A 16311-nucleotide genomic window follows, 5' to 3' on the forward strand; every position below is an offset into this window, starting at 1 on the left:
GCCTGTCACAAGTCTACAGTATGTAAGGTCATGTGCTGTCACAAGTCTACAGTGTGTAAGGTTATGTGCTGTCACAAGTCTACAGTATATAAGGCCACGTATTGTCACAAGTCTACAGTATGTAAGGTCATGTGTTGTCACAAGTCTACAGTGTGAAAAGGCCACGTAGTGTCACAAGTCTTCAGTAAGGCCATGTGCTGTCACAAGTCTACAGCATGTAAGGCCATATGCTGTCACAAGTCTACAGTGTGAAAAGGCCACGAATTGTCACAAGTCTACGGCATGTTAGGCCACGTACCTTCACAAGTCTTCAGTATGTAAGACCACGTGCTGTCAGCATGTCTATAGCATGTGAGGTCATGTGTTGTCACATGTCTACAGTATGTAAGGTCATGTGTTGTCACAAGTCTACAGTATGTAAGGTCATGTGCTGTCACAAGTGTACAGTGTTCAAGGCCATGTGCTGTCACAAGTCTACAGTATGTAAGGCCATGTGCTGTCACAAGTCTACAGTATGTAAGGTCATGTGCTGTCACAAGTCTACAGTATGTAAGACCACGTAGTGTCACAAGTCAAGGCCACGTACTGTCACAAGTCTACAGTGTGTAAGGTCATTTACTGTTACATTTCTACAATATGTAAGGTGACTTACATTACTTGGCATCTTAGTATTTCGCAATGATTATCGGTTTACGTCTTACAGTTAGTAAACATACAAACAGATAACACTATTGGAATGACAAATATATAGTGAACACATTTAACAAATAACCCACATGTCTGTTGGAATAGTCAATGTAACGTGAATCGGATCAAAATATCATGTATCCTGCCTTATTTACTCGTATTGGAACTCAGTTACTTGTACCGCATCTTAATTACTTACATTGGAACTATTTGCATCGGAATTCGGTTACTTGTATTGCTGACCCGTGAAGGTGAGGGGTAGAACAGACCTTCAGCACCACATCCCTGCCAGAAAAGGCGACTATGCTTGTCTTGAGCGGCGACTAACTCGATCGGGTGGTTAGGCTGGCTGACATGGTTGACACATGTCATCGCTTCTCAGTTGCCAAGGTGTTGGTGGTGTGGGTAGACCTGTCCATGTGACAGTGATGACATCAGATGTTGGTGGTGTGGGTAGACCTGTCCATGTGACAGTGATGACATCAGATGTTGGCGGATGGGTAGACCTATCCATGTGACAGTGATGACATCAGATGTTGGCGGATGGGTAGACCTGTCCATGTGACAGTGATGGCATCAGATGGTGGTGTGGGTAAGCCTGTATGTGTGACACTGGTGCCATCAGATGTTGTTGATGTGAGTAGACCTGTCCTGGTGACAATGATGACATCAGATGTTGGTGGTATGAGTAGGCATGTACAAGTGACACTGATGACATCGGGTGCTGTTGTTGTGGGTAGGCCTGTCCAAGTGACAGTGATGAAATCTGGTGTTGGTGGTGTGGGTAGGCCTGCACAGGTGACAGTGATGACATCAGATGTTGGTGGTGTGGGTACGCCTGTCCACGTGACAGCGATGACATCAGATGTTGGTGGAGAGGGTAGGCCTCTCCTCGTGCCATCAGATGTTGGTGGTGTAGGTAGACCTCTCCTTGTGACATTGATGACATCAGATGTTGGTAGTGTGGATAGGCCTGCTCTGGTGCAATTGTTGACATCGGATGTTGACGGAAGGGTAGGCCTGTCCCTGTGAGACCGGTGGCATCAGATGTTGGTGGTTTGGTTAGGCCTGTCCATGTGACACTGATGGTATGAGATGTTGACGGAAGGGTAGGCCTGTCTTGGTGATATTGATGATATCCGATGTTGAAGGAAGGGTAGGCCTGTCCTTGTGACAGTGATGACATCAGATGTTGACGGAAGGGTAAGCCTGTCCATGTGACACTGATGATGTGAGATGTTGCCGGAAGGGTAAGCCTGTCGAGGTGATGGTCATGACATCAGATGTTGGAGGTGTGGGTAGGCCTGTTTTGGTGATATTGATGATATCAGATGTTGACGGAAGGGTAGGCCTGTCCTTGTGACAGTGATGACATCAGATGTTGACGGAAGGGTAAGCCTGTCCATGTGACACTGATGATGTGAGATGTTGCTGGAAGGGTAAGCCTGTCGATGTGATGGTCATGACATCAGATGTTGGAGGTGTGGGTAGGCCTGTCCAGGTGACACTGATGCCATCAGATGTTGGAGGTCTGGGTGGGCCTGTCCTTGTAACACTGATGACATCAGATGTTGTTGGTGTCTGTAGGCCACTTGTTACAGTGATGACATCTGATGTTGGTGATATGGGTATTCCTGTCCATTTGACACTGATGACATAAGATGTTGTTGATGTTGGCAGGTCTGTCCTGGTGACAGAGATGACATCAGTTGTTGGTGGTATGTGTAGGCCTGTCCTGCTGACAGAGATGACATCAGATGTTGGTAGTATGTGTAGGCCCGTCCTTGTAACAGAGATGTCATTAGATGTTGGAGGAGAGCGTGCCTGCCCTGATAACGAACCCATGCATGTCGTAAGAGGCGACTAATGGGATCTGGTAGTCAGACTTGGTTGAAACATGTCATTGTCTTCCAGTTACTTAGATCGATGGTCATACTGTTGATGCCTGTTATCAGGTTCAAACAGACCGCCACCATTTAGCTGGGATACTTCTGAGTGCCGCGTAAAACTAGACTCAGTCACTCACTGATAGACCTTGATATGGTAATATCACCAACATGTCTTCCTCGCCTCGATTCACTCTACGTACCCCTCCCCCTCTCCCCTTATTCTCCTTTCTCCTCCTGCTCCCCCACTCTCCTCTCGCTCTCTCTACCCCTTCCTATTTTCTCTCTTTCCCTCTTTCCCCTCTCCTTCTTCCTCATCCCTTCGATCCGTGGGATCAGATGCCTACATTTAACAGCCGGTGTCAAGTCGTGACAAAGTAATGGTGGTCAGACTCACTTGTTTCACAGATTACTCTCCAACCTATCCCAGACGGAAGGAGGAACGCCACAATGACCGTTGTTTTTACATGCAGCCTGGACTACCACTGCTCGCCTTCTGGCACACACGCATTCTAAATCCAATCTGGTTTAAACGGATTCTCGCGGTGACTGGAAAAGACTTTGAGTGTGTCGCTTAATCTCACAGACGTTATGGAAACGGTGCAGGTTAAGCACGCGTGACTCAGTAGTGTTGTGCACGTGCCCCTGACATTGTTACCTGTTGTCTCCATTACCTTAGACGGCGTAAACGGTCACAAGATATAGAGACGAGGATGTTGATTGAGAGCAGCTAGCAGTTAAAATCGGATGAGGTAAGTGCTTCCTTGTTCTGATTCTTTATCTCTCTGTTAATTGGTGTGTCGATTGTTTAACGCCACACTGGATGACAATGACATTATGCCATATTTGACGACGACCTGCAAACAACCGCATCAGGCGATCAGGTGATTGACAGAGCGGCCGTGAGTGTGTGCCCCCTTGGGCTGGCTGACCGCTCGTCTTCTCTTCATGTTGTCAGAGTAACGGACACACCCAGTTTTGTTTTACTTGAACTATTGATTCTGCATGTTTATTTAGCAGTGCAGTGATACTATATTTCCATTATCCCATTTTACGAAACGACATCTGTTTTTCTTCCGAAAATATTCAGTAAAGTAGTTGTCGTTCTTGATATGACGTGATCCGAATTTTCTAGTCTTCTTTCAACACAACTGTAGTCAATCCAGTTGAAAGACTTTATGCGGCGTGTGAGTTTACAAATTAAAGTCTTACTTCCCACAGGTTTGACTGCCATTATGTGAGGCCTACTTTAACGTTTTACTTCCATCACGTAAGAGCTACATTAACGTTTTACTTTCATCAACTAAGACCTACTTTAACGTTTTACTTCCATCAAATATGGCCTACACTACCTTTTTGCTTCCATCAAGTAAGGCCTACACTACCTGTTTGCTTCCATCAAGTAAGGCCTACACTACCTTTTTGCTTCCATCAAGTAAGGCTTGTTTTATCGCGTTACTTCCAGTTGGTAAGGTCTACTTTAACGTTTTGCTTCCATCAATTACTGCCTACATTAACGTTTTACTTCCATCCCGAAAACCTACTTTAACGCTTTACTTCCATCAAAGTAAGGTCTACTTTAACACACTCTTCCATAAAGTAACTTCCATCAAGCAAACCTACTTTAACCTTTACTTCCATCAAGTAAACCTACTTTAACCTTTACTTCCATCAAGCATACCTACTTTAACCTTTACTTCCATCAAGCAAACCTACTTTAACCTTTACTTCCATCAAGTAAACCTACTTTAACCTTTACTTCCATCAAGTAAACCTACTTTAACCTTTACTTCCATCAAGTAAACCTACTTTAACCTTTACTTCCATCAAGCAAACCTACTTTAACCTTTACTTCCATCAAGTAAACCTACTTTAACCTTTACTTCCATCAAGCATACCTACTTTAACCTTTACTTCCATCAAGCAAACCTACTTTAACCTTTACTTCCATCAAGTAAACCTACTTTAACCTTTACTTCCATCAAGCAAACCTACTTTAACCTTTACTTCCATCAAGTAAACCTACTTTAACCTTTACTTCCATCAAGCAAACCTACTTTAACCTTTACTTCCATCAAGCAAACCTACTTTAACCTTTACTTCCATCAAGTAAACCTACTTTAACCTTTACTTCCATCAAGCATACCTACTTTAACCTTTACTTCCATCAAGCAAACCTACTTTAACCTTTACTTCCATCAAGTAAACCTACTTTAACCTTTACTTCCATCAAGCAAACCTACTTTAACCTTTACTTCCATCAAGTAAACCTACTTTAACCTTTACTTCCATCAAGCAAACCTACTTTAACCTTTACTTCCATCAAGTAAACCTACTTTAACCTTTACTTCCATCAAGCATACCTACTTTAACGTTTACTTCCATCAAGCATACCTACTTTAACCTTTACTTCCATCAAGCATACCTACTTTAACGTTTTATTTCCATCACGTAAAGCCTACTATGACGTGGTGCCACCCCATGCATGTAAAACTGTCAGCCTTTTTGAAAATGAAAATTAATGGGAGTCGAGCTTGCATGCTTTGTATTGGAACCCAACGATCTCCTGAGTGACGCGTCAAGTGGTGGTGTAAAGGTTCTCCAGACTGTAACAGCGTCAGTCCACTACTCTGTTTCTCTGTTTCACGCCTGTGTCACGTTTTCGAGTATATAGAATCGGGAGAGGAGTAATAAACATTTAAATTTAGTCTACTCCAAAATATCTGTTACCTTTCTAGGGTCATCAACTGAGGCATGTGCAGGGACACGAAGGGTGCTTTGACAATCTATCGTGGCACTGAAACCTTTTCTTTACTTACCACTCACTCACTCTTTCAGTCACCCACCCACCCACCCCGTCGAACACTGACTGACAGACTCAGAAGGCTACTTATATATAATATGTATGATAAAACGTTGACATTTCTTGTCTGAAACATCAAATGTTACATATGGATTCCCTTATAAAATTATGATTTTTTTGTCCTGCGTGGCTGTACTTACGATCTGTTTTACTTACTGACGGATTACCCGTTCAAGAATGATAATGATGCTCAATAAACCGGAAATAGTAGTTATAACAATAACGGCAGCGTGACATCGACCACGTTGTCAAACGAACATAGTATCTGCTACTAATAATTTTCGCTATTAATGTTAATGTTACAAGACTAATAAAGAATTTGAAAGATTGGCTAACTCCAGAAAGCAAAATCAGAGGTTAGGTTCACATCCTGACCACCTTAGGGCATAAATTTCCGTATCGAGATAAGAATCGCATGAATTGTGTTGGCTCTGTATTGACCTGTCTCGTTAAGATCGTCATCACAAAGACTTAATACCTTGCTGAATGCTCAGATTCAAACCCCACCCTTTCACGTTTGTCACGAACGAGAATTCTCACAGCCCACTGGCTTTTCTGTAAAGTGACTTTCATGTTTGCAAGGTTTCCTTTGCTTCAGTAAAGAGTTTGCCTGATTGCCTGATTGACCTGATTGACCTGATTGACCTGATTGACCTGATTGTCTGTTTGGTATCGGTTTCTATCATGGCACAGAGTTCTCAAAGCATAATGTGACTTGTGCCATACGCTCCTGACGTTTACCAAGTGAATGAATGACTAGTCGTTCCATGTAGTTTGGACGGATGGAGCAGGATATGCTAACCATTTCTAGAATTTCAGGTATCGTCACATTTCTTAGTGATTCAGAGACACATGCTTGTTACTTGAACAGTCACTTCTTGTGGATGTGGAACGAGGGTTTTAGCTTCGATCTTTTGTAGGTCATCCACCTTACCGAGACACACCCTAATAGAGTAGCGTGATAACAAGATGTGTTAACTACTGATGCAAAGTATTGGTTATGGAAGGGACAAGATATCCAAAAACAAACCTGTTATGTTAAAAATAATGGACAATAATAACTGCGACGATAATAATCCACTGACGAAATTGATGTTTATTTATGGTTTCAGCCATACAAAAAATAAAAATATTGTTAACACTGATTTATTTGTTAAGCAGTTTTCTCAGCCAGTTGAAGATTGTAACATGCGGGATATATTTTCTATGTTAACAGAAAATTCTAATTTAGATTTCTATCCATGTTTCAATGTTTAAAGTTCTATCCATGTGGAATCATATTTGTCAACTTTATATACATGTATAAAAAATTTAAGAAGATTTTATCACTTTTAAGGTTAGGCTAATTAAATATCTTAAAGAATAGAAGAAATAATATCCCAAGAGAATTAAGATTTTGTCCATTTTGTTAGAAACGTTTAAAAAATGAGGTTCATTTCATGTTTATTTACCCACATGATTGAAGAATAAGATATTAATTTATGGTAAATGGTGACTGCAAAGACTGCAATTTTCTCATTCGTCTTCTTCAAATAGAAATTGCAATTATTAATCATATGTATCCAAAACATGGGAAGCCCTGTTGTAAAATATAACTATATGTTCTAGTTAGTGTGTACATCATTTCTTTTGTATTGTATTTTAGATTGTACTGTGGCCTTTCTACAGAATATGTATATATGACTCAAGGAAACTTCCAACCTATGCGGATCCTGAAGATTGTAATGAGAATTACAAGAGAAATCTTTTGATGTTAAAACTGCTTTGGTACATGAAAATTGTAATGAGAAAATATCATAGAAATCTTTTGATGTTAAAACTAATTTGATGCATGAACATTGTAATGAAAAACTATCAAAAAATCTTTTGACGTTACAGCTAATTTCATACATGAACATTGCAATGAGAAAATACCAGAAATAAAAATCTTTTGATGTAAAAACTAATTTGATGCATGAACATTGTATACACGCATATTCTTAGAACATGCGGAGGAAATGATCCTGTTTAGAAATGGGGCAGAGTAAATATATTCCGCCTAGTGTTCTTATAGAATATTGTCACAAATTGTGAGGAATGTTACTACGTTTCGGATTTAGTATTGACAAATATTGACTTGTACCACAACAATATTTCTCAATCTGTTATACAAATTATGAAACAAACATATCCAAGAAAGTCCCCGCAAGTCTAGAAATGTGGCAAGTCTAGAAATGCGGTAAGTCTAGAAATGTGGCAGATCTAGAATTGTGGTAAGTCCAAAGCTTCTGGTTTGATAATGTTTGAGATGCAGCAAATCAAAGACCAGCTTCTACTTCAGGGTCACTCTAATGATAGGCAATCATACCATTTTACCAGCCGTAGCACGGAACTTTGTGTTTAATTGCTGACTGATTAATGTGCTCAAATACGTGTGTACTCTTATGTTGATGCTTAGATATGGAGCTTGCAGACAGCTTGAACGGTTCATCCCGTCCATCGAAAAAAAACTATTCTCCTTCTAGAACTTTACTTAGAATTTGTACATATTTTTGTACTTGCGATCTGGAATGTTCCTGTTGTAAGAGGATATTCGTTACCCATATTGTTTGTCTTTCACTCCCAGATATTGCTGTAAGGTCACAGGCAACGTAAAACACAACTTTGCAGATTCTGATACATTTCGGTATGCACTTACCGAAACAAATAATCAAAATAGCCAATTCAACCTACGAATTTAAAAAAAATGCGATGAAAAAAAGCCCGCGAAATCGGAGTTCAAACGATTCACTAAGTTTCCTGAAGCGCTGGGTGAAAAGTGATTTCAACAGCTGTGCTACGCTCCGCCCATAACTGATGCGTAGTGAATATAGGTTCTCGGAGCTTAAACGAAAATGCAGTCGTGAGCAGTAGTCTAATCTTGGTTGTATACACAAATAGGTAAATAATCTACTCGTTACATAAATAAAACCTTATTGACTGTGGTAAGCAGCATCTGTCACAGAGAAACCTCAATGTCTGATGTTTATTGACACCTATATGTCTGCCTGCCTGTCTCCTAAAGACAATATGCAATACACAGCTTCAATCATTGACCACATGCAATTTGAACTCAACACCTATCAGGCTATACGCCATAAACAAAATATAAATTGATTTATGACTCGTGCTTCCAGATCCTGTCTCTGCCACATTATGTAATTAGGCAGGTGGGATACTATTACACATGACATGTTTTTATGTCTGTGGGTTGCAAACAAATTACATCCATTTTTCTCGGATGAGTGTATCTGACGGAAACAGTTGCAAACTCTTGTCAGTTTCAAGTCCTGCTTTGTACTTGGACGAATGACAGTTTCCAGTAGTTCACCATCTCTCGTGAGATGATTTTTCATTGGATCGAACGCAAATTCAGAGAACATGTATTTACAAAACCCAACATCTTTATATACATTCTCTATGGATAACAACTTCTTCTAGTGTATATGATTTTTTTGACAACGGTATATGAATCCATACTGAAACGACGCATCAAATACAATAAAAGAAGTCGTTATCCATAAAGAATCTTACTTTTTTGTGACTGACCATACCTCTAAAATGCAGATCAAACAGATCATCTTTCTGAACACACAATGAGCCTCCAAGGTATCAGCAAATGAACCAGCCAATCGGAGGCCGTCGTTACACTTGAGTGCACACCCACCCGCTATGACAGGGTTTGGACTCCTGGGGGCTTCGTTTCGAGGGAAGTAAGCCCAAGTAGAAAATATTGCACTTTTGAATCGCGATTGTTCGCTCATAATTTCTTATTTGCTTTTTTTAAGAGGCGGCAATGTATATTATTAGTCATGAATAAGTGACAATTGTGATTTAATTATGTTTGATTTTTTGGCTGCATGTGACCTTTTGGTAACTTTTTAAAAGTGCGCAGGACGGTTAGATATGAGTTAGAATTGTTCAATGAAATAATTCAATAAAACAGGTGCACATTATATAGCATGTCTTCTATCAAATAAGGCAGATGCTTTTATCCTGTGCTTTTGTTTGTACTTCAAACGTTTTGAATTGCTTGCAGAGGTGAGTCACTTTAGCTGCAGAAAATGACAAGTGCTTTGGAATTCAGTGGTTGTGGACGTATAGGTGTACGGTAATATGTCCATTGCCTACATTTATGCTTTACAACAATTTCGTATCAGAATATTGATTAATATGGTTTATCATTGTAAAGGAATTGAATTTCGAAACCACTGATTTGGAAATGGACAAAATTGAATTATCTGCCCACATGCTTTCTTCACGGTAGTGTGGGTGGACACACGCTATAAAATCTGGTATTTAGCAATCAACAGTCACATTAGAACATCGTGATTGAAGGCTGTTTTCCAGTTTTTAATTCAACCTGGCAGCGAAGGTCTTGCAAGCGATCATGCAACTATCATGCATGTCCCTGATTTCACTACTCGTGATCGTGAAAGCAAGTGCTACACCGATGTCTGGTGATCTGGGAAATGTGATCAGAGAGAGAAGGGATGCGCCACAGTGCCAGATACCATCAGAAGTACAACAGATCTTCAACAGTTTCAACAACATCCCCGATACTTCCAGCACTCACGCGTCACAAAACGACTTGCACGATTCCACTCAGGAACGTTCCACCTGCCCCTGGAGCTTCGTCTCGCAAACACTTGGACACAACTTTTATCCACAACAGTTTTGGAGAGCCAACTGTAACTGTAGAAACTGTGTCAATAATACCCGGAACCAGTGTGAACAAGTGAAAGCAAGCTTCCGAGTTTTGCAATACAGCTGCGAAAATGGTACCTTTGCCTATCAACCCAAGGACATAGAAGTAGCAGTTGGGTGCACATGTGCAGCACCTCGAACATCCCTTGGCCGATGATGAAGATGAACATTTATGGAATCCTTCAGAAACATTTGCTGTTTGCAAATCGTGCTTTCAACATCTAAACATTTCTGTGATATTTTGTAATAAAACTGTGAGGAATTCACTGATAGTTTTACTTTCTTTTGAGTTCCATTTAAACATAACAGCAATTTTCTTTGGTCAAAGATTACAGGGTGAAGAAGAATCAGGTTCTGATATCACTCGTCATACTCAGGATTCAAATTGTCAGAGGGCGTGTCATTTGACTGAGCGCAGTTCTACTGATAGGAGCATTGTGGACTTACAGATCCACTTGGAGCGCAGATCTGTTGATTGCAACATTGTGGACTTGCAGATCCACTTGGAGCGCAGATCTATTGACTGCAACATTGTGGACTTGCAGATCCACCTGGAGCGCAGATCTATTGATTGCAACATTGTGGACTTGCAGATCCACCTGGAACGCAGATCTATTGATTGCAACATTGTGGACTTGCAGATCCACCTGGAACGCAGATCTATTGATAGCAATATTGTGGACATGACGCAATAAGCCAAAACGCTCAAAGAAAACAAACTTAAGTTTCAGCATTCCTTTTGTGAACTGTGACATGATACTGTGTTCTCCCAATATTTTAGACTGCGGAACCATTGCTGAGACACAATAAACAGACTGATGTAATATAGTAATCGACTAGTAAGAGAGACCACCTATAATAAGGTAATCGACTAGTAAGAGAGACCACTATAATAAGGTAATCGACTAGTAAGAGAGACCACTATAATAAAGTAATCGACTAGTAAGAGAGACCACCTATAATAAGGTAATCGACTAGTAAGAGAGACCACCTATAATAAGGTAATCGACTAGTAAGAGAGACCACTATAATAAGGTAATCGACTAGTAAGAGAGACCACTATAATAAAGTAATCGACTAGTAAGAGAGACCACCTATAATAAGGTAATCGACTAGTAAGAGAGACCACTATAATAAGGTAATCGACTAGTAAGAGAGACCACTATAATAAAGTAATCGACTAGTAAGAGAGACCACCTATAATAAGGTAATCGACTAGTAAGAGAGACCACCTATAATAAGGTAATCGACTAGTAAGAGAGACCACTATAATAAGGTAATCGACTAGTAAGAGAGACCACTATAATAAGGTAATCGACTAGTAAGAGAGACCACCTATAATAAGGTAATCGACTAGTAAGAGAGACCACCTATAATAAGGTAATCGACTAGTAAGAGAGACCACCTATAATAAAGTAATCGACTAGTAAGAGAGACCACTATAATAAAGTAATCGACTAGTAAGAGAGACCACCTATAATAAGGTAATCGACTAGTAAGAGAGACCACTATAATAAGGTAATCGACTAGTAAGAGAGACCACTATAATAAAGTAATCGACTAGTAAGAGAGACCACCTATAATAAGGTAATCGACTAGTAAGAGAGACCACCTATAATAAGGTAATCGACTAGTAAGAGAGACCACTATAATAAGGTAATCGACTAGTAAGAGAGACCACTATAATAAGGTAATCGACTAGTAAGAGAGACCACTATAATAAAGTAATCGACTAGTAAGAGAGACCACCTATAATAAGGTAATCGACTAGTAAGAGAGACCACTATAATAAGGTAATCGACTAGTAAGAGAGACCACCTATAATAAGGTAATCGACTAGTAAGAGAGACCACTATAATAAGGTAATCGACTAGTAAGAGAGACCACTATAATAAAGTAATCGACTAGTAAGAGAGACCACCTATAATAAGGTAATCGACTAGTAAGAGAGACCACCTATAATAAGGTAATCGACTAGTAAGAGAGACCACTATAATAAGGTAATCGACTAGTAAGAGAGACCACTATAATAAAGTAATCGACTAGTAAGAGAGACCACCTATAATAAGGTAATCGACTAGTAAGAGAGACCACTATAATAAGGTAATCGACTAGTAAGAGAGACCACTATAATAAAGTAATCGACTAGTAAGAGAGACCACCTATAATAAGGTAATCGACTAGTAAGAGAGACCACCTATAATAAGGTAATCGACTAGTAAGAGAGACCACTATAATAAGGTAATCGACTAGTAAGAGAGACCACTATAATAAGGTAATCGACTAGTAAGAGAGACCACCTATAATAAGGTAATCGACTAGTAAGAGAGACCACCTATAATAAGGTAATCGACTAGTAAGAGAGACCACCTATAATAAGGTAATCGACTAGTAAGAGAGACCACCTATAATAAAGTAATCGACTAGTAAGAGAGACCACTATAATAAAGTAATCGACTAGTAAGAGAGACCACCTATAATAAGGTAATCGACTAGTAAGAGAGACCACTATAATAAGGTAATCGACTAGTAAGAGAGACCACTATAATAAAGTAATCGACTAGTAAGAGAGACCACCTATAATAAGGTAATCGACTAGTAAGAGAGACCACCTATAATAAGGTAATCGACTAGTAAGAGAGACCACTATAATAAGGTAATCGACTAGTAAGAGAGACCACTATAATAAGGTAATCGACTAGTAAGAGAGACCACCTATAATAAGGTAATCGACTAGTAAGAGAGACCACCTATAATAAGGTAATCGACTAGTAAGAGAGACCACCTATAATAAAGTAATCGACTAGTAAGAGAGACCACTATAATAAGGTAATCGACTAGTAAGAGAGACCACTATAATAAGGTAATCGACTAGTAAGAGAGACCACTATAATAAAGTAATCGACTAGTAAGAGAGACCACTATAATAAAGTAATCGACTAGTAAGAGAGACCACCTATAATAAGGTAATCGACTAGTAAGAGAGACCACTATAATAAGGTAATCGACTAGTAAGAGAGACCACCTATAATAAAGTATTCGACTAGTAAGAGAGACCACCTATAATAAGGTAATCGACTAGTAAGAGAGACCACTATAATAAGGTAATCGACTAGTAAGAGAGACCACCTATAATAAGGTAATCGACTAGTAAGAGAGACCACTATAATAAAGTAATCGACTAGTAAGAGAGACCACCTATAATAAGGTAATCGACTAGTAAGAGAGACCACCTATAATAAGGTAATCGACTAGTAAGAGAGACCACCTATAATAAAGTAATCGACTAGTAAGAGAGACCACTATAATAAAGTAATCGACTAGTAAGAGAGACCACCTATAATAAGGTAATCGACTAGTAAGAGAGACCACCTATAATAAGGTAATCGACTAGTAAGAGAGACCACTATAATAAGGTAATCGACTAGTAAGAGAGACCACCTATAATGAGGTAATCGACTAGTAAGAGAGACCACTATAATAAAGTAATCGACTAGTAAGAGAGACCACCTATAATAAGGTAATCGACTAGTAAGAGAGACCACCTATAATAAGGTAATCGACTAGTAAGAGAGACCACTATAATAAAGTAATCGACTAGTAAGAGAGACCACTATAATAAAGTAATCGACTAGTAAGAGAGACCACTATAATAAAGTAATCGACTAGTAAGAGAGACCACCTATAATAAGGTAATCGACTAGTAAGAGAGACCACTATAATAAGGTAATCGACTAGTAAGAGAGACCACCTATAATAAGGTAATCGACTAGTAAGAGAGACCACTATAATAAAGTAATCGACTAGTAAGAGAGACCACCTATAATAAGGTAATCGACTAGTAAGAGAGACCACTATAATAAGGTAATCGACTAGTAAGAGAGACCACTATAATAAAGTAATCGACTAGTAAGAGAGACCACTATAATAAGGTAATCGACTAGTAAGAGAGACCACCTATAATAAGGTAATCGACTAGTAAGAGAGACCACTATAATAAGGTAATCGACTAGTAAGAGAGACCACTATAATAAGGTAATCGACTAGTAAGAGAGACCACCTATAATAAGGTAATCGACTAGTAAGAGAGACCACTATAATAAGGTAATCGACTAGTAAGAGAGACCACTATAATAAAGTAATCGACTAGTAAGAGAGACCACCTATAATAAGGTAATCGACTAGTAAGAGAGACCACCTATAATAAGGTAATCGACTAGTAAGAGAGACCACTATAATAAGGTAATCGACTAGTAAGAGAGACCACTATAATAAGGTAATCGACTAGTAAGAGAGACCACTATAATAAGGTAATCGACTAGTAAGAGAGACCACTATAATAAAGTAATCGACTAGTAAGAGAGACCACCTATAATAAGGTAATCGACTAGTAAGAGAGACCACTATAATAAGGTAATCGACTAGTAAGAGAGACCACCTATAATAAGGTAATCGACTAGTTAGAGAGACCACTATAATAAGGTAATCGACTAGTAAGAGAGACCACTATAATAAAGTAATCGACTAGTAAGAGAGACCACCTATAATAAGGTAATCGACTAGTAAGAGAGACCACCTATAATAAGGTAATCGACTAGTAAGAGAGACCACTATAATAAGGTAATCGACTAGTAAGAGAGACCACTATAATGAGGTAATCGACTAGTAAACTATGTGTAAGAATTTCATCTCATGAGGAATTAAATGTAATAATGGTTGCTATTTCAGTCCATTACCCAAACGCATGTCGAAAAACACATGTCCAAATTCTCTGATCCAAATGTTATGCTAAGTCATCGCAGCGCGGTAGTATGCATATGTCTACGATAATCCAGTGTCTTCATAAAGAACCAGAAGGAAGAATGTTCCCTTCCTTGACGGTCTGTTGACGACAACAAACTGTACTGACGTAGCCTAGTTCCGAAGGGACGTATGAGACAATACCGGTCATGTCATTCTATAACCATGAGGAAAGCAATGTGGCTGGACTGACAACTGAATCAACACCACGAAGGCTACAGACACATCGGAACCACGACAGTTGACCAGGTATAACCCCCACATACCCGGCAGCAGACAGACCAGCTATATCAATGCACATTACCGTATTACTACTAAATTCACGACCCGTGAATGTCCCGGGGTAGAATAGGCCTTCAGCAACCCATGCTTGCCTTAAAAGGTGACTATGCTTGTCGTAAGAGGCGACTAACGGGATCGTGTGGTCAGACTAGCTGACTTGGTTGACACATGTCATCGGTTCCCCATTGCGCAGATCGATGCTCATGTTGTTGATCACTGGACTGTCTGGTCCAGACTCGATTATTTACAGACCGTCGCCATATAGCTGGAATGTTGCTAAGTGCGACGTAAAACTAAACTCACTCACTCACTCACTCACTAAATTCACTGTGCCTTGCTCACACGTACACACCTGCACTGAATGACATGTTAAATAATATGGGTCAGACTGTACTTGTTTAAGATCCGTGAAGGTCTGGGTTAGAATTTTGGTCTTCAGAAACCCATGATTGTCGTAACAGACATCTAACGGGATCGGGTGGTCAGGCTCCGTGACTTGACTGACGCATGGCATCGGTACCCAGTTGCACAGATCGATGCCCATGTTCTTGATCACTGGACTCGACTGACAACATTGAACTACATGTACAGGTTAAATCATCGTTAAATCTACTTGTCTCACTGTACTAATCACAGGCCTCTTCAGGAAACGAAGAAATCACTGCGCTGCGGGCTACAGACTAGCACATCTGATGGAAGTCCACGTGTAGAAGATTACCCATTGTTTCGTGTGCCGATGTCAAAGATTATTATCACCAGACATAACATGCCACTACAAACAGTGGAATATAATTCGTCAGCCACAAATTCCCCAAACAGAGTATAGACACATTAAACCACCACTTCACCCACTTGATAATGTTACTGGGTTATAACAGTCATGTCATGTTTCTTGCGACACCGGACACGCCCCTCTGTCTTTATCATTTATTACCCGGATGCGGGAACATTGTTTAGTTAAGTACATATCGTGACTCTTGAATGAAACACTTTCGGTCTGACCTGCCAAAGGTGCGCTTATTCTCACCCTGAATGTACGTATGGGAGAACTGTGTTCACCTCGACAGA

This window comes from Haliotis asinina, chromosome 1 (genome assembly GCF_037392515.1).
Source record: "Haliotis asinina isolate JCU_RB_2024 chromosome 1, JCU_Hal_asi_v2, whole genome shotgun sequence".
NCBI classification, from domain to species: Eukaryota; Metazoa; Mollusca; class Gastropoda; order Lepetellida; family Haliotidae; genus Haliotis; species Haliotis asinina.